The following is a 21,625-nucleotide window of genomic DNA, read 5'->3' on the forward strand; positions in this document are numbered from 1 at the left end:
AAACACTTTCATTAAACACAAACTCGTGGCCGAAAAGAAGCCTTTACATGACAGTGACAGGTCAGCCACTTCTTATAACTCTGAATTCACACTTAATGAGCTGAGGGGTGCTCTGAGCACGTGTAAAACCTCAACTCCAGGCCCAGACAACATTACATATACAATAATACAGAACTTACACACAGACACTCTCGTAACATTTCTGGACCTTTTCAACAAGATATGGCTTTCGGGGCACATTCCAAAGTCTTGGAGGGATGCCATAGTTGTAGCATTCTTGAAAGAAGGGAAGGACCCTCCTTCTCCCGCTGGCTATCGACCCATTGCAATGACCAGCTGCCTGTGCAAGCTTCTCGAGAAGATGATAAACCGGAGGCTTGTGTACTTTTTGGAGTACAACGGTCCTCTCGAGAGCTGCCAGGCAGGCTTCAGGGCGGGGAGATCCACAAACGATCAACTTGTGGCACTAGAGTCGTATATTAAGAATGCCTTCATTCACAAACAGTTCTGTTTAACTGTGTTTTTCGACCTAGAAAAGGCCTATGACACCTCTTGGCGTTATGGGATCCTTACTGATCTGAAGTCATTTGGGGTTTCCGGTAATATGTTTAACACCCTTGCTGGTTATTTGTCGGAGAGAACCTTTCGCGTCAGAGTTGGTTCTGCACTGTCAAAGATACACGTGCAAGAAAATGGCGTGCCGCAATGCGGAGTTCTAAGCTGCACTCCCTTCATAGTAAAATTGAACTCCCTTGGGAAGGCACTGCCGCCTAGAATTTCTTATTCCATGTATGTAGATGACGTGCAGATATCTTTCAAATCATGTAATTTGTCAATATGCGAACGCCAAGTCCAGCTCGGCGTCAAGAAACTTGCCAGCTGGACAGACAAGAATGGTTTTAAATTGAATCCTGTAAAAAGCTCCTGCGTTGTGCTCTCTAGGAAGCGCGGGGTCCATCCGGACCCAGACATTACTCTTAATGGCGTGTGGCCTCCTGTGAACAAAGAGCACAAGTTTTTAGGTGTTGTGTTTGACCACAAACTCACATTAATTCCACACATCAAGGAACTTACACATAAATGTCTCAAAACAATGAATATACTTAAGGCTCTCTCCCACCAATCGTATGGTCCCGACAAAGAACTCCTACTACTGCCCTATACTGCTCTGGTTGGTTCTCGTTTAGACTATGGCAGTGTGGTATATGGGTCGGTGACTAAAACAGCGTTGCGAATGCTTGACCCAGTGCTACACTTGGGGCTACGGCTTGCGTCGGGTGCTTTTCGCACTAGCCCTGTCGAGAGTCTGTATGCCGAGTGTAATAAGTGGAGCCTTGAGAACCAACGGACGTACATGGACTTACTTTATGCTTTGAAAATTTCGTCGCTGAATAATCATCGTTTTTATCCCGTCTTTAACGATACATCAACATCTCTGCTCTTAGTAAATCGCCCATCCGTTCCTCTGCCCTTTTCACTTAGAGTGAGAGAGCGAGCCTCGGATCTCAGTGCTTCGTTTTTAGATGTGTACAGGTCGTCCTTTTTTAACAGTTTATCGCCTTGTCAAGTTCGCCCTGTGTCGTGCGACCTTTCTTTTATGAGACTTGACAAAAATTGTGTACCACGAGCTGCAATACTGCAGCACTTTCTGTCTTTGCAGTTTAAATACACACGTGCAGAATTTTACAGTGACGCTTCTAAAACCTCCACTATGGTGTCGTGCGCTGCTCATGGTCTCAATTTCAATGCAGCCAGAACCTTAAGCGTGCACACAACAATTTTTTCAGCAGAAGCGTATGGATATTTACTTATTGTACGACACGTTCTTGAGAACCAGATTCCCAATTCCATCATCTATACAGATTCTTTGAGTATTGTTCGCGCACTGTCATCGCACAAGCCCTCCAAAAACCATATAGTTAATCTTGATTTCAACAGTATCATGTCCGTGTATGCACAAAAGCATGAGCTGGTCCTCTGCTGGGTCTCAGGACACGCTGGGATCGCTGGGAACGAGTTGGCAGACGAGAGGGCCGCTGCTGCTTCACTCAGGAACACTGTAGATATTACAACGATACCCTACACAGACCTCAATTCACACATAAGACAACACCTGCGCAGAACATGGCAAACACAGTGGGACAAACAGACAGACAACAAACTACATGTAATAAAGCCACACTTGGGACGGTACACATCTGACTCACACAACAGACACGCAGAAGTCGCCTTGGGTAGGCTATGGATAGGGCACACGCATGCAACTCACTCGTATCAGCTGACGGGATCTCCTATACCCTAGTGCAGGAAGTGCGGAGAGGCCCTATTCGTAGTGCACATACTAATGACATGCAAGGCATTTCACACAACACGACACAAACACTTCAGAGAACTCTGGAGACAACATATCCCCCCACCTCCATCGCTGTTTCTTGGTGACGATGCCATTGTTTCCGTGAAACGTGTGTTTGAGTACTTGTCAGACGTGAAGTTTTTAAACCTCATCTCCTATCACGCATAATCAAATCTGGCCCTATACACCAGTCATCACCATTGCCGTTAATTGATTTTATTGTCATTTTGGCTTTAGTAGCCAGTATTTTCTGTTAGATACTTTTGTTTGGCGCTCTTTGCCCCAGCTGGCCTTGCGCCAAAAAATTCTAACCATCATCATCATCATGCCTACCTCACCCTGGAGGGTGAAAACGGTACAAGATCGATAACTCTGGTAAGCAAACAAAAGGTTACACCAGGCAAGGAAATTACACTCGCGAGACTGGAACTGATGGCATGCCTGCGTGCTGGTCGATTGTGTGGCTACATTTTGGAAATCCTCAAGCAACAGCCTACAAACAGCTACCTAGGGACAGATTCAACAACTGCACTCTATTGGATTCATGAAGATGTTGGCCAATGGAAGCAGTTCGCGCGATACTGAGTCACTAAAATTCAACGCATCGCGGACAAGTTCGTATTTAGACATTATCCGGGAAAAGAAAAGCGAGCACGCGAGATCCCAGCCACGCAGCTGGCCAAAAACGTACTGCAGCGGAGCAAAGAACTGTGGATTTGTCCCGCATGCATATTGGGAACGAGTGGTTCCGCAAGCGATAAACGATGAAATCGAACTACGGGAAAGGAAGAAAACGAGATTATTGCCAGCGGCGGCATCGCCAACTGCTGAGTTGGGCGTGATCGATCTGGAACACTGCGGAAAAATTTTAAAGCTAATCAGAGTTACAGCTCGGGTTTTTCAGTTCATCGCTTGAACCAAACAACAAAGCAGAAACTAGGACCCCTCATATCCCACAAGCTTTATCTAGCTGAACAATACTGGATACGTTGGGAGCAAAGAGGGATTCTCAAAAGAAGTAACGTGTGCTGCCCACGGAACACGAAAAACCCCCGACTCAGCCTTAAGAACGTTTACTGATGATTGACAGTGCTCGCATTTTAAGAGTTCAAGGGAGACCACAACATAGCCAACTTTGTTGTTGCTCAAACAACAAAGAACAACAAAAGCGTAAATGGGCATTTCAAAAGGTTTATGATAGAAACTATTTTGTTAACGTGATGTGTAAACACTACTCACAGGAATGTGTAATGACTGCATTATTACATTAACAATAACCATGTGCTTCATTAGTAAAGGTACTTTTTCGAATAATGGTGCATGGAAGCTTTACTTAGTGCCTATACGCGGCATGCGTAAACAAGCAACAGCTGCAAGTGAAATGGCCACGAAAACTAGTCCCGAAAGGAAACAGCATCCCGCATGAAGCACGCGTCACGTACCCAGACAGTGCTGAACACGAAAAAAAAAACCAGATTGGACACACACTGCACTTGCTGCTCAAACTAAGCCCAGTTGCCACCACATCACGCGGCCACTTAAATAGGCGAACTAGCGGAGCACTCACGTCGCTGGTTTGGGTACGCTGCAGTCCACTAGCGGCACCCACTTTTAAAACGCAGCAAAACCACCAGACATCACTACCGACTGCGCAGATATACACAGAAAAAATTATGTAAAAAGAGCACCTCTCATGCGATGTGTTTCTTGCAGTATCGGAGATTGCGGCGCTGTAGCTGCACACACACATTCAACTCTGGGAGAACTGCGACGCACCACACACGTCAATCGCATTTTGATGGATTTCGGGGCACACGGCTGATTGCGAGAGCCGAACTGCGATACATCAAACGTAGATAACAGCACGGCTTACACACTTGATATCAAAACTTGAACTGTGCACAAGCGATGAGAGGCACTGCGGGTTGGTTTCACTCACAGTGACCGTATTTCGAACGTTATCGATGCTCCAAGCTGAGAAACACCTTGACAGCTCAGAGCACATTTTGGAGCACGCGACAGCCGGGCCACGATGAACTGGACTGAGCGGTCGTCTTGCGCTAGCGACCGTGTCGCGTTATATGTATATATATACCATATCTGTATATGAGGACGACGAGCGTATCTCCACTCACTTGATAGACAACAAAAACACAGTGCACCACACTGCAGACGTTGGTGCCTTTCCTGCCTCGGATACACACAAAGAACGAACATTTGAGACAGCCCAACGATAAACGCGTATCGCAGTACCGACTCAGCACCGGCATGGCCTGTCGTAACTTCTGCAAGTGCTTGTCGTTATGATATCACAATCAAGTTGTGCGACGCACACTGGCCCCGCACCTCACCGCCGCTATGTTGCCGAAGGCCGATGGGCGGAGCCAACTCTAGTTGGATGGCCGAGTCGGACGTCTGAGCCGGATGAATTTATTTGCCGAGCGAATTTGGCCTCGGCGTCCAACATGGCCCGATAGGAACTCTCCGACATGGCCCGACATGCCGAATCGGGCCCTGTCGGCCTCAGTTGGACTCAGAAGAAAGCAGTCTTTAATGTCACTGTCTGCCGAGGACGATATGCATCTTGCGGAGCACCACAACAGATGACGTTTCAAGCGCGTTTCCGTACTTTACATTGCTTTACACTTTCTTCTACGGAAACGACGCACAAATTCGGAATATCATCGACTGTTTTGTAAAAATTGCCACGTTTCATGCTGTAAAAAAAATCGCGCCAATCCACCCGTGAATTTGGTTGAAAAGCAAAGCTATAAACGGCACCCATAACGATTTACCATGCGACGTCACTTAAACTTACTCGCATCACTCTACAAATAGCAAAACCAGAGAGAAGTGAAATGCACTTAACCACACCATTTATTACTTAAAAGAGATATTCTTGTTAAGGTTAAATCAATGCATGAAGCATGAACGGTGTTTGGTTGAGCTGTATTGGTGTAGCACAAGAGTGGAAACTTTTTTTATGAAATTAAATTAGGCTCCAAGCAGGTGTTATGCCATCTCTCTTCTCCGTCTCTGCGCCGCGGACGGAGGCGACGAGATTGGCGGCAGAGAAGGAATACTTTTGTTCAGATTTCTGAACCGCCAACAAAACATTCCCCCGGTCGATTCTTTAAAATACCTGGGCATAATATACGAGTACACTCTGAATTGGCGCCCACACATTGATTCTATTTCTACCAAAGGAGCCCGGTCTGTCTCTGTTTTGAGAAGCTTAAGTAATAAGAGATTTGGTATGCGCCTGCACACTTTATTAATGATCTACCGAATGTACGTCCGGCCAATCCTAGAATTTGGATGTGTGCTTTTTTCAGGAAGCCCTCAGTACAAACTTCGGTCGCTAGTAATGCTGGAACGTCAAGCCCTAAGACTATGCCTGGGTCTTCCCGATATGTACCGATCAACTTTTTGTATATGGAAGCCAGAATTCCCCCATTAGTTTTCCGCATGCATGCCCTCACTGTTGACGCAATCATAAGAGTAATGGCGTCTGCCTTATCCAGACCGCAAACTGCCTTCGTAACATGGCCTTCGCTGTTTTTCAGCAGTCCACGGCCCCGATTCAAATGCCCGCAGGTTATAGTTGTACAGTCCTTACTAGACCCCTTACATGTGGCCCTTTTGTCTGTCCCTGTTCCTAATCATTCAGTATCATCTTTAGAAGTAGCCTTTCATGAAATGTTTCCCACGGATGCTAAATTACTCCCATTGAGTTTTTTATCAGGCCTTTTGCAAGATCACCTTACCGGTTTCCCCTCCCACGTAATCATTGCAACCGACGCCTCTGTGCGGAATCAGAAGGCAGGAGTGGGCATTTTTTCTCCCGGTTTGGATTGGGCTTTTTCCCTCCGATTGCCTTACTTCGCTACATCTTTTCATGCTGAATATCTAGCGATTGTTCTGGCCCTTAAAAAGCTACATTCGGATACACAACACGCAATTGTGCTTACAGATTCTCTTTCTGTTTGCACTGCCCTATCGTGCTCAAAGTCTTCTCCCCTACGTCGGGCCCTTGGGTATTTAGTGCCTCCATCTTTACAAAAACTTCGTTTGGTGTGGGTGCCTGGACACGCAGGCATCTGGCTCAACGAAGCGGCCGACACTCTGGCGGGCATTGCATTGGATGGTCTAGTGATGGAGGTTCTACCACCCATACATTTTGTCACCTCGGCACGCTTTCGAAGATTAGACCAGCTACAAAGCATGGCGGAATCTGCGTACGCAAGTTCTGACCTCGAGCACCTTCGGCACTCATGGAAGTGCCGGATTGGTCAGTCACGAGATTGTGAAGTTACCCTCACCAGCTTTCGGTGGGGTGTCCAAAATTTAAATTATTAATTGTATCGCTGCAACCTGGCCCCTTCACCACTCTGTACATTTTGTAACGAATTAGAAACAGCTGAACATTTTTTCCTCTCTTGCCGACGGTACTACTCCATACGAAAAAGATACTTAGAAAACAGCGTTAACAAATTGGCCTCCCCACTGTCTGTTCCTCTGATCCTATGGTTCGGGGCGAAGGCACTGGGTTTTAGCCGCGCAGATATTTGCTGCGCCGTGCACTTGTTCATTTCGGAATCTGGCCGTCTCCCGTGCTAGCCCCAGACCATGCCGGGCTTCCCTCAAAAAGATCCCTGCGTGTATCATCGCTCCTATCAGTGCCTTTCCGCCCACTGCCTCTCCTTCGCCAGCTTACCTTCTTGTTTTTTTGTCTACATACTTTTCATGTTTTCTTTCCTTTCGTTTTTATTTTATTTTATGTTGGTTTCAACACTTCCTGAGGCTACGTCTCATGTTTGAGCAGTTTTTTTTCTGTAGATATTTCCCTAGTATTTTATTTATTTATTAAATGTGTTTCTTTAATTACGTTGTATTTTCTCTCTGTGAGCGCCCCTTTCCTGGCCAATCCCCCTGAGTGGGTATGAGCCATCACTTTTGGCACCACCACCACCATTTCTGAACGGCCCAGAGTGCAGCCCTGGGGAGTAATTCCTTCTTCTGTGGGGCCCATATGCAGTCCGCGCGGCCTGTGTTCTGTCCACCCGCTGAAGCTGGGTAGGTAGAGAGGGCCTGGACAGCAGCAGGTCCCATTGCTCTTTTTGGGTAGTTGACGGAAAGAGAGGAGGGTGCTCAGGGCTAAAGTCGCACACCCCGATTATGGGGCGGAGTGTTCCTACTTCCGAGGAAAATTTACATTCAGCGTCGTAGCTATTCGGATACATTACGTGAAGACGCGTAGGCTGGGGGAAGGAGCCCGGTTTGTATGAGCCGTAGGATAGTTTGTTGTTCTCTGGAAAGGTCAGGGTAAGGCGAGGTTACGGTCTGTCTCAGAAGGCGATAATGCTGGGTTATCTGCCTGAACTTGACAAGCGGGTGACTGTCCTCGTGCAGCTCCATAGCACGGGAGGTAAAAGCGCAGGCTTGTTGGGTGGGCGTAGTTGTTGCCCTCCATTGAAGCGTGAGAGGGTGTCCAGATAAGCTGAATGGAACCGTTTGTGGAGTCGTTTTCTAGCACGCGCAGTGTAGGTCGGGACACCCAACCCTACTGGTAATTCCAGTATTCTTGCTGGGAATCGATGACTACCCTCCGAACCCCTGGTTGAGCGAGAGCCAAGATGATAGCTGCCTCTTCTGCTGTCGTCATTTCTTGTGTCCTAAGCGAGGTACACGCAAGTAGGTTGGTTCTGGAGGAACCAACGATGATGGCGTATTGCCGCCCTCGATGTTTGGAGGCGTCTGTGTAGGTAACTGCATGAACCCCACCGAGGGTGGTGTTTAGCGCTTGAGCCCATGCGTATTGGTGACCCTCGTCATGTGAGGGGTTCATATTTCAAAAAAAAGGAGCATCGTTAGTTTTAGTCGCCAAGAGACTGGGACTACGTCAGGCGGAGTGACATTCTGGGCTGCCCAGCCAATCTGGTGAAGCATGCGGTTTCCCATCGCAGTTCTGAGTCGGACCTTCTGGTTAGAAAGATGGCCTTCTATCAGCTTTTCCACCGTGTTGGGGAGCCCGGTGCTAAGCAGCCTCTGTGTGGACCATACGTCGGCAAAGTTGGCGCGGCTCACTCAAACTCAGACTCAATGCTGAGCAGCACATCTGCGCTCACTCAAACTCAAACTCACATTGAGCGCAAAACTCAGAACTCACTCGGACTCAAAACTCAAAATGTACTCAGAACTCAAAATGTACTCTAACTCAAAATGTACTCAAACTCAATATGGACCCAAAACTCGAAATCTACAAAAACTCAAAGTGAACTCCAAACTCAAAATGTACTCAAACTCAAAATGTACTCAAAATTCAAAATGTACTCAAAACTCAACATGTACTCAAAGTCAAAATAGACTCAAAACTCAAAATGTACTCAAAACTCAAAATAACCTCAGAACACAAAATGGGCTCAGAACTCAAAATGAATTCAGAACTCAAATGGCCTCACAACTCTCTCATGCTAGGAATTTACTCGGGGTCAGATGGACTCTGATTTCATTAGCAGTCAGTGTTTTCAAATTCACGCGTGGTAAAAATATTACGGGTGCATATTTGTGAGCTCAAACTCTTGCATTCACCACGACATGACACCCTAGCTCCTGTGAGGTCGGAAACAATTTTCGTGGCATATTTAATACAGCTATACCTGCTGCCCATGAAGAGGAGCGCTGGTTGGGAGCAATTGTACGTATGTATTGGATACCAAACTCTTGATGTAGGCTCCGTGTTCGTGTTCATGACAGAGGCGGTCCAGGCTCGATGGTGTGCTGGGTCCCCACGTCGAAACAAGCAAGATTGGGTGAGGGGACGCGCGCTCACTGCTCCGTTCGTTTATGTCGAAGCTATTTAGGGTTACGGTTCCGTGCATTGTTGTCTGCATCCTGGAAAAACGCCTTGTGTCAAAGTGAACTGTCCCCACGAATCTATGAAGCGCGAGGCGTTCATGGATATACCTTTGCTGTTTTATTGCGTAGTATTCTTTCCAAGTACACCCCTCCCCCAATCCCCGCTATGATCTTGTAACGCCCTGCTAATACACAAAAAATGCAGATATCACGGAAGTTGAACCTGTAATCATTATAAAAGCGTAAATGTAGAGAATTGCTTAAACTAAATGTTAAAAAACTGAAAAAGAAATAAGAAAAATATCGAAAATGGCGAACCGTGTAACACGGGAGTCATAGATCGTCTCAGATTGGGTGAAAATGGAGAGAGGTGGGGCGCTAAAGAATGTGGGGTATCAAATTGAGGGTCTCGAGGAGGGAAATCAAGTGGGACAAGCAAAAAAGTGCCTCGTTGTTTGCTGAGGAGCTTCCATTAGTTTTTATTAGCATTTGCTAAGTGGGATAAGCTCTCGTAGCTCGGAAAAACACCGGGCATGTCGTAAGCAATGAACACCACCGTACCCAGCTGTTAACTTCCAGCATGCACGCGTGTGTGATTGTGTGTTTGTGTGTTTGAGAAAGTGTGTGAGTGAGAGTGAGAGTGTGTGTGAGAGAGTGAGAGAGAGGGAGAAAGAGTGAGTGAGAGAGAGTGAGAGAGTGAGAGTAAAAAGTGAGAGAGAGAGTGAGAGAGAGAGAGTGAGAGTGAGAGAGTGTGAGTGAGAGAGAGAGTGATAGAGTGTGAGAGAGTGAGAGTGAGAGAGGGAGTGAGAGACTGAGAGTGAGTGATAGAGTGAGAGTGAGTGAGAGAGTGAGAGTGAGAGGGAGAGGGAGAGAGAGTGTGATAGAGAGAGTGTGAGAGTGAGAGTGTGAGAGTGAGAGGGTGAGAGAGAGTGTGTGAGAGTGAGAGTGTGAGTGTGAGAGTGAAAGTGTGAGAGAGTGTGAGATTGAGAAAACGTGAGATTGAGAGAGTGAGAGTGAGATTGTGAGAGTGAGTGAGAGAGTGAGAGTGAGAGTGAGAGTGAGAGGGAGAGAGAGTGTGATAGAGAGAGTGTGAGAGTGAGAGTGTGAGAGTGAGAGGGTGAGAGAGAGTGTGTGAGAGTGAGAGTGTGAGTGTGAGAGTGTGAGAGTGAAAGTGTGAGAGAGTGAGAGAGTGTGAGATTGAGAAAACGTGAGATTGAGAGAGTGAGAGTGAGATTGTGAGAGTGAGAGTGAGAGTGAGTGTCAGTGTGAGAGTGTGAGATTTTGAGTGTGAGAGTGAGAGTGAGAGTGTGAGTGAGAGTGAGAGTGAGAGTGTGAGTGTGAGTGAGAATCTGAGTGTGAGTGTGAGTGTGAGTGAGAGTGAGAGTGAGAGTGAGAGTGTGAGTGTGAGTGTGAGTGTGAGTGTGAGTGAGAGTGTGAGTGAGATTGAGAGTAAGAGAGAGTGTGAGTGTGAGTGTGAGTGAGAGTGTGGGTGTGAGATGTGAGATTGAGTGAGAGAGAGTGTGAGTGTGTGTGAGTGTGAGTGTGGGTGTGAGTGTGAGATTGAGAGTGAGAGAGTAAGAGTATGAGTGAGAGTGTGATGGTGAGTGAGAGTGAGAGTGAGAGTGAGAGTGAGTGTGAGTGTGAGTGAGAGTGAGACAGAGAGTGAGATTGCGATTCAGTGTGAGTGTGAGTGTGAGTGAGTGTAAGTGAGAGTGAGAGTGAGAGTGTGAGTGAGACGGAGAGTGAGAGTTTTGAGTGAGAGTAAGAGTGAGTGTAAGAGTGAGAGTGGAGTGAGAGTGAGAGTGGAGTGAGAGTGGATTGAGAGTGGATTGAGAGGGAGTGTGAGTGAGAGTGAGAGTGAAAGCGAGAGTGAAAGTGAAAGTGAAAGTGAAAGTGAAAGTGTGAGTGTGAGTGTGAGTGTGAGTGTGAGTGTGAGTGTGAGTGTGAGTGAGAGTGAGAGTGAGAGTGAGAGTGAGAGTGAGAGTGTGAGTGTGAGTGTGAGTGTGAGTGTGAGTGTGAGTGTGAGTGTGAGTGTGAGTGTGAGTGTGAGTGAGAGTGAGAGTGAGAGTGAGAGTGAGAGTGAGAGTGAGAGTGAGAGTGAGAGTGAGAGTGTGAGAGTGAGAGTGAGAGTGAGAGTGAGAGTGTGAGTGTGAGTGTGAGTGTGAGTGAGAGTGAGAGTGAGAGTGAGAGTGAGAGTGAGAGTGAGAGTGAGAGTGAGAGTGTGAGTGTGAGTGTGAGTGTGAGTGTGAGTGTGAGTGTGAGTGTGAGTGTGAGTGAGAGTGAGAGTGAGAGTGAGAGTGAGAGTGAGAGTGAGAGTGAGAGTGTGAGTGTGAGTGTGAGTGTGAGTGTGAGTGTGAGTGTGAGTGTGAGTGTGAGAGTGTGAGTGTGAGTGTGAGTGTGAGTGTGAGAGAGTGTGAGAGAGTGTCAGAGAGTGTGAGTGTGTGAGTGTGTACCTTTTGCTACATACATTTTGGTATATCGTTTTAATTATTACCAGAAAGCATTTTTATATTTGTCCCACGTGATCTCCCTCGACGAGACCTTTAGTTTGATACACCAACCACCCTGCAGGGTCATATGGAATTCATACCAGTCAAACTATCCATGACTCATGACTGTAACCAGGGCGCATTATTTAAGTGTCCGACGTGATTCCCCTAACTGGAACTTTCAATCGACGCCCCACATGCTTCAGCGGCCTCACCTTGAATTTAACCCAATCGATGACTCATAATGACTATCTCATTATTCGTACTACGAAGCCTTTTTTTATTTGTACTTCGTGATTCCCCTCGTAACGAACGTAAATTTGATACCCTACACGCCGTAGCGGGGTCACTTCGAATTTTACCCCAATATAAGACTCGACTCGGCATGGCAATCTCATCGTTATAACCAGGAAGCATTTTTGTGTTTCTCCCACGTGATTCCGTTCATGAAGACCATTACTTTGATACCCATCACATCATTGCGGAATCAATTTGAACGTTAAACCAATCAATTACTAACCATGACTATCTCATGATATAGCCCTACCACATTTTTGTCCCAGGTGATTCTACTTATCGGAACCTTCAATTTGATGCCCCGGACACCCAGTGGCATCATTGTGAGTTTTAACCTAATTTATGACTCATTTTGACTATGTCATGATAATAATCAGGAAGCACGTGATTACCCTCATCGAGAACTTTATTTGATACGCCACACGCCCTAGCGTCATGAACTTGAATTTTAACCGAATTTATGACTTACCATGAATACGTCATGATATATCCATTATGCATTTTCGTGCTGAATGATTCCCCACATCGAGACCTTGAATTTGATTCCCCACATGCCCTCGCAGCGTCATTTTGAATTTTAACTCAATCCATGACTCATTATGACTGCCTGATGAGTACAATCAGGAAGCATTTTTTTATTTACCCCGCGTGATTCCGTTAATCCGGACCTTTCATTTGATACCTTACACGCCTTAGCCTCATCAGTTTCACTTTTAAACCAATCTAATGTGGTCATTATTCTGTCTTAAGGGGCTCTGCACAGTCAATTCAGCTAGTTCATTTGAAACAACAGAAAGTACAGCCCCCGCCCCCATTTCCCCCGGGCTCTCACCTCTTCCCTTGTGACCCCTAGTAGATTGAGCCGTTAACAGTAGCAGGCGAACAACCAGCACGCCAGCGCCACCGTGTGCTTTCCCACCACCCTTTTCCACGCTCTTAGTGGATCCGTCAGGAGGAAAAGTTAAGACAACCCTTTTTTATGACCTCAGCAGTCAATTATCACTCACGCGCCCAGCCTCGAAAATTAGGTATACAGCAAGTGCTTATGGACATGAAAATTCAAGAAGAAAAAAAAAATCAGACACCCCCTCCCTCCCAACCGATCACGCAGATCGCGATTGGTGCCGTACCCGCAGGTAACCTGAATTCCGAGCCCACAGTGACGCATGAAACTTAACAGCCAACTATAGCTGGCTGCTAGGCTACTCATATGTACTCAAACTCAAAATGGACTCAAAACTCAATATGTACTCAAACTCAAATTGTACTCAGAACTCAAAATGGACTCAAACTCAAATTGTACTCAGAACTCAAAATGGACTCAAACTCAAAATGTACTCAGAACTCAAAATGGACTCAAACTCAAAGTGTACTCAGAACTAAAAATCGACTCAAACTCAAAATGTACTCAGAACTCAAATGGACTCAAACTCAAAATGCACTCAGAACTCAAAATGAACTCAAACTCAAAATGTGCTCAGACCTCACAATGGACTCAGAATTCACTAGGTCTCAGGAGTACTCAAACTCAATTGGACTCAAACTCAGTCGGGATCACTCGGCTCAAACTCACTCAAGCTCAAACTCACCATGCCACACTAGCCTCGCGCTCACTCAAACTCAAACTCAAGCGTGAGTTTGAGTCCAAATGAGTCTGAGTGAGTGGACTCATGAGTGAGTTCGCCGACCTCTGTTTATGGAACAGGAGCAAGTTCGGCCATTTCTCCAAGCTGGGTGATTCGAGAGTTCATCGATTCAATGAGTGGTTGCAGGGGCTCTAGATTTCCTACTACTTTGGCTTGGAAGGCTTCGAGAGCTTGGGTGATGCGCTGGTAAAAATTTGGAATGAGGCGTGGTGAGACCTTTTCTGCAATGTCTTCTATGGGAGGTTCTGGGGGTGTGCTAGAGGCGTGACCGCGGACTGTGTCTTCGAGGGCGTTAATGCCTTGGCTGTGCTTCGTGCATTGCTTGTGCAGTTTTTGTATTGTTTGCTGGAATTGAGAGGACAGGCTGATTTCTGGGGTGGAAAAGATAGGCGAGGCGTTAGTGGTGGAAGGGGTAAGGAGGCATGAGCAGTTTTAGTGGTGAACAGCGGTGGGAGGTGTGATCAGTGGGAGGTTGAGCAGCAATGGCTGACCAGCTCACCTTGTTTTGTTGCGCATCTCGACGGGCAGTCTTCACGGTTGAGGTCACCCGTTTCGGTGTGCCCGTGGGGAGGACTCGTTTTGGGCACTCCTTGCTAGCGCTAAGGTGGGGCTGCTGGCATAAGTTGCATCTAGGTTGACAGTAGTGCTTGTGGGATGGGTTGGACACGTGGACGCAGGGCACTTCCCTGAGTAGTGGCGGGGGCAGATGTCTTCGCGATGGCCGACGTCACCGCAGAGTTGACAAACCTGTGCGACACGCCGATAGAGCCGGCAGTTATGGAGGATGCACAGCACTCGGACGTAAAAGGGGACACGGGTGCTAATGAACGTACGTCAGGAGGGCAGATATGGTGCGTGCTATGAGCTAAGCGTGAAGAAGTAGTGGCCGGTTGGCTTTTAGACGTTGTTGAGGGGTTTCCTGGGTAGTGCCAATTTTTATACCCTGTATCACACCACGGCAGGTGTTCATGGATGGGGCAACCTGGTAGCCTGCACTTCCGAGGCGAATCGTTGTCGCACGATTGCGAGCTTATCTTTGCCTGTACAGGCCACAAGTAGGTTGCGGTTCGGTGGAGCCAGTACAGTAACTTCGTTGCGGAACTGCTGTCTCGAAATGGCGCTTGAATCAGCGAGACTAGGCGCAGGTGTTCGTGGAGCCGAGGACGCTATACGCAGACCAGAGCACGGTCAGTAAATGATGACGTAGTGGTTGTTTGGGAGTCGAGGTGGTGGGTCGATGCGTGTGATTGCTCTAGTTTTTGGATCTTCCTATAGACGGCGGAGCGACTGCTTGGTGTCCAACGATAGATGGTGGGGTGGCTGCTGGTGTAAAGTGGTTTAGAGCGGGCGGCGAGCGCCGTCTTCCAAGGAAGTTCTGGAGGAATTGTGCGGTCACTTAGATCGTAAAACTCCATAGTGGGGGGGGGGGGGAATGTCTGGTGGGACGTTTATTGGTCGCTCTGGTCCAAAGTTGTGGCGCTAGGTGACATGATAGACTAAGCGGTGCGGCTAGGCCTGGAGACGAGGGCTAGCGTAGTTGGCGAGAAGGGAGACCATGAAGTGGACGATAACTCCGAACTTTTTGAGCCTTGAGAGGTCATTCGGGCGTTCACGTGTGTTCCAGAAGACGTACCCGAACTGCTGGTTCTTGCCGTATGATGGACAGGAAAAAGGTCCGCAATTGTAGCGAAATAAACAGGAGCCGAAGCGAATTGTGTGTGGTGGCGTTGGCCCCCTGGTGGCGAACCCCCAAATGAGGAAACTTGAAATTTTAATTCTGATTAGTAAACGTTGGACTTCAAATCAACACTTCACCGACAAGTTCATATGTAGATACAATGCCGAAAAAGAAAATCCAGCCTGACGGGTGCCAGCCACACAGCTGGCCAAAAACGTTCTGTAGTGGAGCAGAGCACTGTGGATTCGCCCCGCATACATGGATTGGTCTCAAGTAATTGCGAAAGTGATATACAGTGAAATCGATCTAGGGGAAAGGAAGAAATCAATATTATTGCCAGCGGAGACATCGCCAAGTGCTGAGTCAGGCGTGATCGATCTGGTACAATACGGCAAAATCTTAAAGCTAATCGGCGTCAAAGCTCGGGTTTTTCGGTTCATTGGAAGAACCAAACTACAAAGGCGCAACCCCTCATACCCGACGAGCTCATAACAATAATGTATACGTTGGTAGGAAAAAAGAGGGATTCTCTAAAGAAATCACGTGTGTCGCCCTCGGAACACGAATATTCCCTGAATTAGCTTTAAGAATGTTCACTGATGATTGACAATGCTGGCATTTTAGGAGGTCATGGAAGGACAAAGCCAACTTTGGTGTGGCTCAAAGCAAACAACAATAACTAAAGTGTTAATGTGCATCTGAAAAGGTTCATTGTGGAAATCATTTCGTGAACATGATGTGTAAACACTGCTTAGAGGTATCTCTCATGACTGCATGATTACGTTAAAAATAACCATGTGCTTCATTAGTGAAGGAACTTTTCGAATACTGGTGCATGGAACCTTTACCCAGTGCCTATACGCGCCATGCATAAAGAAGAACGGCTGCAAGGAAAATGACCACGAAAACCGAAGTTAGCTGCGAAAGGGAACAGCATCTCAGAGGAAACACGTCTCATAACCAACGCAATACTGAACGCGAAGAAAGCAGACTGGACACGCACTGCAGTTGCTGGTCAAACAAAGCACAGTTGGCGCCAGATCACGCGGCCACTAGAATAGGTAGGTAAACTAGCTGAGCACTCACGGCGCTGCTTTGGGAACGCTGCAGCCAACCAGCGGCACCAATACACTAGAAACACCCTCACAATTTAAAACGCAGAAAAGCAGCCACATCACTACCCACGGCGCAGATATACACAGAGAAAATGATGCAAAAGGTGCACTTCTCGGATGCGATGTGTTTCTTCAGTATCAGAGATTGCGGCGACGTAGCTTTACACACAAACAATGAACTGCGGGAGAACTGCGACGTACCACACACATCAATCCATTTTTATGGATTTTAATGCACACGGCTGATTGCGAGGGCTGAGCCTCCATACATCAAACGTAAACAACAGCACGGCGCACACACCTGATAAGAAAACACTGCACAGCGCGTTACTTCCACTCACAGCGACCGTATTTGGAACGTTATCAGTGATCCCAGCACGGAGACAGACCTTCATAGCTCGGAGCACTCTTAGGAGCCCGCGAGAGCCGGGCCACGGTGAATCGGACCTATCGGTCGTCTCGTGCTAGCGACCGTGTCGCGTCATATATATGTAGGCCTCCTGCGCTGCCCAGGTGGCGCTGGGCAAGTGGCTTCCGGGGAGTACTTCGGGGTAGTACAAACCTGCGCTGGTCCCATAGGATCACGTGGTGACAGAACAAAAATGAGCGCGATGTTCCCGATTGTTTTGCAACATGGTCACCAGCCCATCCCCGACGAGTCCGGTCTCTTCCGGCGATCAACTTGGCATTAGGGAGAAAAGATTTGCAGCGCTAAATACGTTTACAGCGCCGGCGAAAGTGTCCGGACGGTGACGGTGCTCTCCCACTCGCAGGCTCACTGATCATTTGAAGGGAAGCTTCTAGTTTAAACTAATACTCTAGGTGACAAGGACTTTTCAACAACAGCCGATCAAAAAATAAGAGGGACGCAATCCGCGATGATCGCGCTTTAAAAAGCCAGCGAGTCCGGCGGACGCTGCCTCGCCTGCTGCGGTGCGCCGCTCTTTTGCGTACCTGCGCACTATGCGTGTACTCGTTTGCGTCGCCGTTACGAATACATGGTGCAGCGTTAGCTTGCCGTTTTGTTGCGTGTCTCAGTGACAAAATGCAGCGAGCGTCAGAAGCATGAAATATGTTTTGCGATTCCGAATTTAGTGGCGGTAAAACAAGGTAATCGGGCGAACTGAGAGGTCGCTCGCTTTCCTTGTTTGATCTCACTTTACTTAATTACGCTCTTGGATTATATATTCCAAGTTCGCATTTAATAGGCTGAAATGACGGTCAGCAACGTTTTGATTGATTGATTGATTGTAGGGTTTAACGCGCCGACGCAACGCAGGCGATGAGGCGCGCCGTAGTGGAGGGCTCCGGATTAATTTTGACCACCTGGGGATCTTTATCGTGCGCCGAAATCTCGTACACACGGGCGTTTTTGCTTTTCGCCTTCATCAGAAAAGCGGCCGCCGCGGCCGGGAATCGAACCCGCGACCTCGTGCTCAGCAGCGCAACGCCTTAGCCACTGAGCCACCGCGGCGGGTTGTCAGCAACGTTTTGAATTGTAGGGCCGAGTTGCATGCAGCCAACACGGCGGAGGGCTGGACGGCAAGTCAGGTGCGAGATGGAGGGGGCTTTGAAAGCAAGGAAAAAAAAGATATAGTGAATTGCCATAATATTTAAAAATAATCTGGTGAAGTGTGAAGATGGGGGACAATTCAACAGGAAGCAACCAATTCTCTGTTCTTGTCGCCTAACTCCATTTGAGGACAAAAGATTGCGTGTCGGCGTTCATATTGTTAGCGACGACCCCTGCACTAGAAGATAACCAACAGAGTCAGTGATGATCGAATGTAAATATGCGGGGCTCCGCGCCGTGTATGCGGCAGTTTTGTTATGCAAATATAGAAGTACACATTTTTGCAGGCAGTGGGCGTGCGATTTGGTGCTTGATTTGCGTACTTTAATAGCGGTTAATTTGTTAATTTGACGCTATACGCCTCGAGCGCGGCCTGTAGGGGCGCCACTGAAATCCCCCTAGCGGCCCGTTTCGAAAGCAGGCGCGGGAGTCCCCGGCCCGCTCCCCCCCGTCGCCGTTGCTTTTGGGGCTCGTTCAAGACATCGATTTACCGTTTGCCCGCGTTCAAAATACCGAATAACGTGGAGCAGGCACTCTGTTTGCAAGCCTGGTGTGTTCACGAGAGTATAAACGTTTATGACGCGGTCTTAGAAAGATCTATATGAGCGCCGGGCGTGTGTCACAGGCCGGCGTCCCGAAGCCAGCATTTGCATGCAGATTGCAATTCCGCTGCCCTGAAATGTAGTGGCAGTGTCTCCGTAAGCAGTGTTTCCTCCGATGTTCATGTTGCGGCCATACACACTATGATGTAAATCGACTTTGTGCACTACAAAATCCAGCGGAGCACTCATACCTGACAGCACGCAAGTTGCGCCTGCCAATATCACATATCAGATATTGGTCAGTACCCTGAACAAGCCAATGCGGCGTAAATTTCGCAAACATTGTACCAAAGAAGTACGATGGATAATGCAAAATTACACTCCGGAGTCAGCACACGACGGCAAATTTAATGCTGGGTCGTCTTGTCCCGAGGTGAGCGCTCGCTAAGATTCATCTGTTACATTTATCCTTCACGAGAAGCGCGAAGATGGGCTTATAGAGTAATCCGCGTCCGCGACCAAACTCTTCTTCGAAACATCGTCGTATGACACTGGGAGACTGCAGAATCTAGCATAAACCGAAATCAGAGACCCTTATCAGATACGGCACTCTTCCAACGAGCCCGTGTGTACGAGATTCCGGCGCACGTTAAGGATCTCCAGGTGGTCAAAATTAATCCGGAGCCCTCCACTACGGCGTGCCTCATCGTCTCCGTTGCGTCGGCGCGTTAAACCCTGCAATCAATCAATCAATCAACTCTTTCAACGACACCTCGTATTTCTTGTGAACTGCTTACCCTGTATTCTTCAAAAAATGCGTCCGCCGAATGATCAGCCGTTCGTTGAAGGCGAAAAACAAACGAAAAGTGAACACGCAGCTTGTGTGTGTGATTAATAAAACGTTCATTTGTTGATTACGCTCCGCATTTGTAAACAACGACAGTTGAGCGTCCTCCTCCTCACCCCCCCCCCATGTCTAGCGAAATATCAGTGCATTTCGCATCTAGTTGGTCTGGTGAATACTACCTTGCTCAAACAAACGTCTTTAGCATTTCAGAAGCTGCACTCGGTTTTTTTTTTTATTCCCGTACGACTATTCTATTTATTGCTCCTGACTTGCAGACCATTCATTTTCCCGTGGTCATTAACATATACCTTGGTTCTTACCATAAGGCATGAGTGGGCACATATCTGACAATGCACAGCCTTTGAGTGTACTTAACATTTTCGCGTGGCTTATATTCCCATAAAAGGTACAAGTTTTTGTACGCTGTTGGGTTATCACATCCCCGAAGCATATTTTTCTACGACGTACATATTCGAAGCAAAGCCGCATTTGTTGTCTGCGCTGCAAAACGAACCAACCTCTTACGGTGCCAATATCAGGTCTAAACGAGGTGACAATAAATAGAATTCACTTGTGCTGACGTGTTCGAAGGTGACAGCGGTTATATGCCGCTGCCGTCGCCGACGCCCGCAAGAGCGGCCAAGAGGCGCGCAGAACCGCCTCCCCGGGTAGCTCTTGTTGGCGTTCGAGCGCTCTACCAAGACGCCGCTGTTTTTTTTAAGCGCCCTAAACGTGCAGTTAGCTTACAGACGTCACCTTAACAAGTTGTTTAGTGCGCGGAAAGGCAAAGAGAAGCGAAAGAGAACCAAAACACTGCATGACCACCTATCAGCCACGCAGCGCTAATCCCGCAAACGCCGCGGAGAAGCGGCGGCAGGCGGCGCAGCGATCGCGAATCTCGAGGCGTATTGCCTCACCTACTCGCTAGTATTGTACCCTGCCATTCGTAAATTGTGCGGCGTAAAACGTTACGCAAGAGTCATTTAGTTTGCGAGAATACAAAACAAAATTTCCACTCGTTTTCAAGGCGGTTCCAGGCCAGCAGTGTCAGCTGAGTCAGCTGGTCAATTCTTGCGTTCGCTTGCATGCTCCCGCTCAAGCAACCTTTTGCAGTTACCAGCAGCGTTCCGTGTTTATGCTACTCGTGAACTTTCCTTTGTCGACCGCACCCAAAAATGAACGGTAATGGTCGTCAGGAGGTTAGACCACCCGACCTGGCGATACTGTCCCACGCCGCGACGATCGCGACAGCTCGCTCAAAAGAAAGCCAATAAATCGGCTTGTTTGAGCGGATATTATTTTATTTAGCCTCTGCAACTACTTTAAGGGCCATTTCCTACAGAATGCAGTCATTTAAACGCGCCACAAAGCGATTAAACTAAGTACAACCAACTTTCACTCTGGCTTGTAATTGAAAACACATGCGGGGCGGCGAGGGACGTCTGCTTTTGTACTACCCAGAGGCGTCGGCCACTAGGGGCGCTGCATGTCGCCAAAACTCCAGCGCAGGAGGCCTATACTATATTTGTAGGTGAGCACGACGAGCGTATTTTTAAACACTCTATAGAAAACGAAAACACCGCACACCACACTGCAGACGCTGGTGCCTTTCCTGCCTCGGCTGCACCCACAGCACGAACATTTCAACCAGACCAACGATAAACGCTTATTGCAGTAACGACTCAGGAACGGCATGGTCTGTGGTAACTTCTGCAAGTGCTTGTCGTTATGATACCACAATCAAGATGTGTGACGCGCACTGGCCCCGCACCCCGCCGCCGTTATATTGCTGAAGGCCGATGGGCGGAGCAAACTCGAGTGGGATGGCCGAGTTGGACGTCTGAGCCAAATGAATTTGCTCGCCGAGCGAATTCGGCCTCGGCGTCCAACATGGCCCGACAGGGCCTCTACGACAGGGCCCGACAGGCCGACTCGGGCCCTGTCGGGCTCCGTCAGACTAAGAAGAAAGCAGGCTTTTAAGTTCGCTATCTAACGAGGAGGAAATAGAGCTTGCGGAGCAGCACAACAGATGGCTCCTCAAGGGCGTTATCGTACTTTACATTGCTTTACATGTTCTTCTACGTACGCGACGCACAAATTCGGAATATCATAGGATATTTTTACAAATTACCAGATTTTTTTTCTGTAAAATAAATACATAGAAGTGCTTGACAGTTTAGCAGCCGTTATTAATCAATTCTGCCCTAGTTACAAGCCGTAACGCGCT

This window comes from Haemaphysalis longicornis, unplaced genomic scaffold (genome assembly GCF_048455015.1).
Source record: "Haemaphysalis longicornis isolate Haplotype H1 unplaced genomic scaffold, Haemaphysalis longicornis Haplotype H1 scaffold_1, whole genome shotgun sequence".
Taxonomy (NCBI): Eukaryota; Metazoa; Arthropoda; class Arachnida; order Ixodida; family Ixodidae; genus Haemaphysalis; species Haemaphysalis longicornis.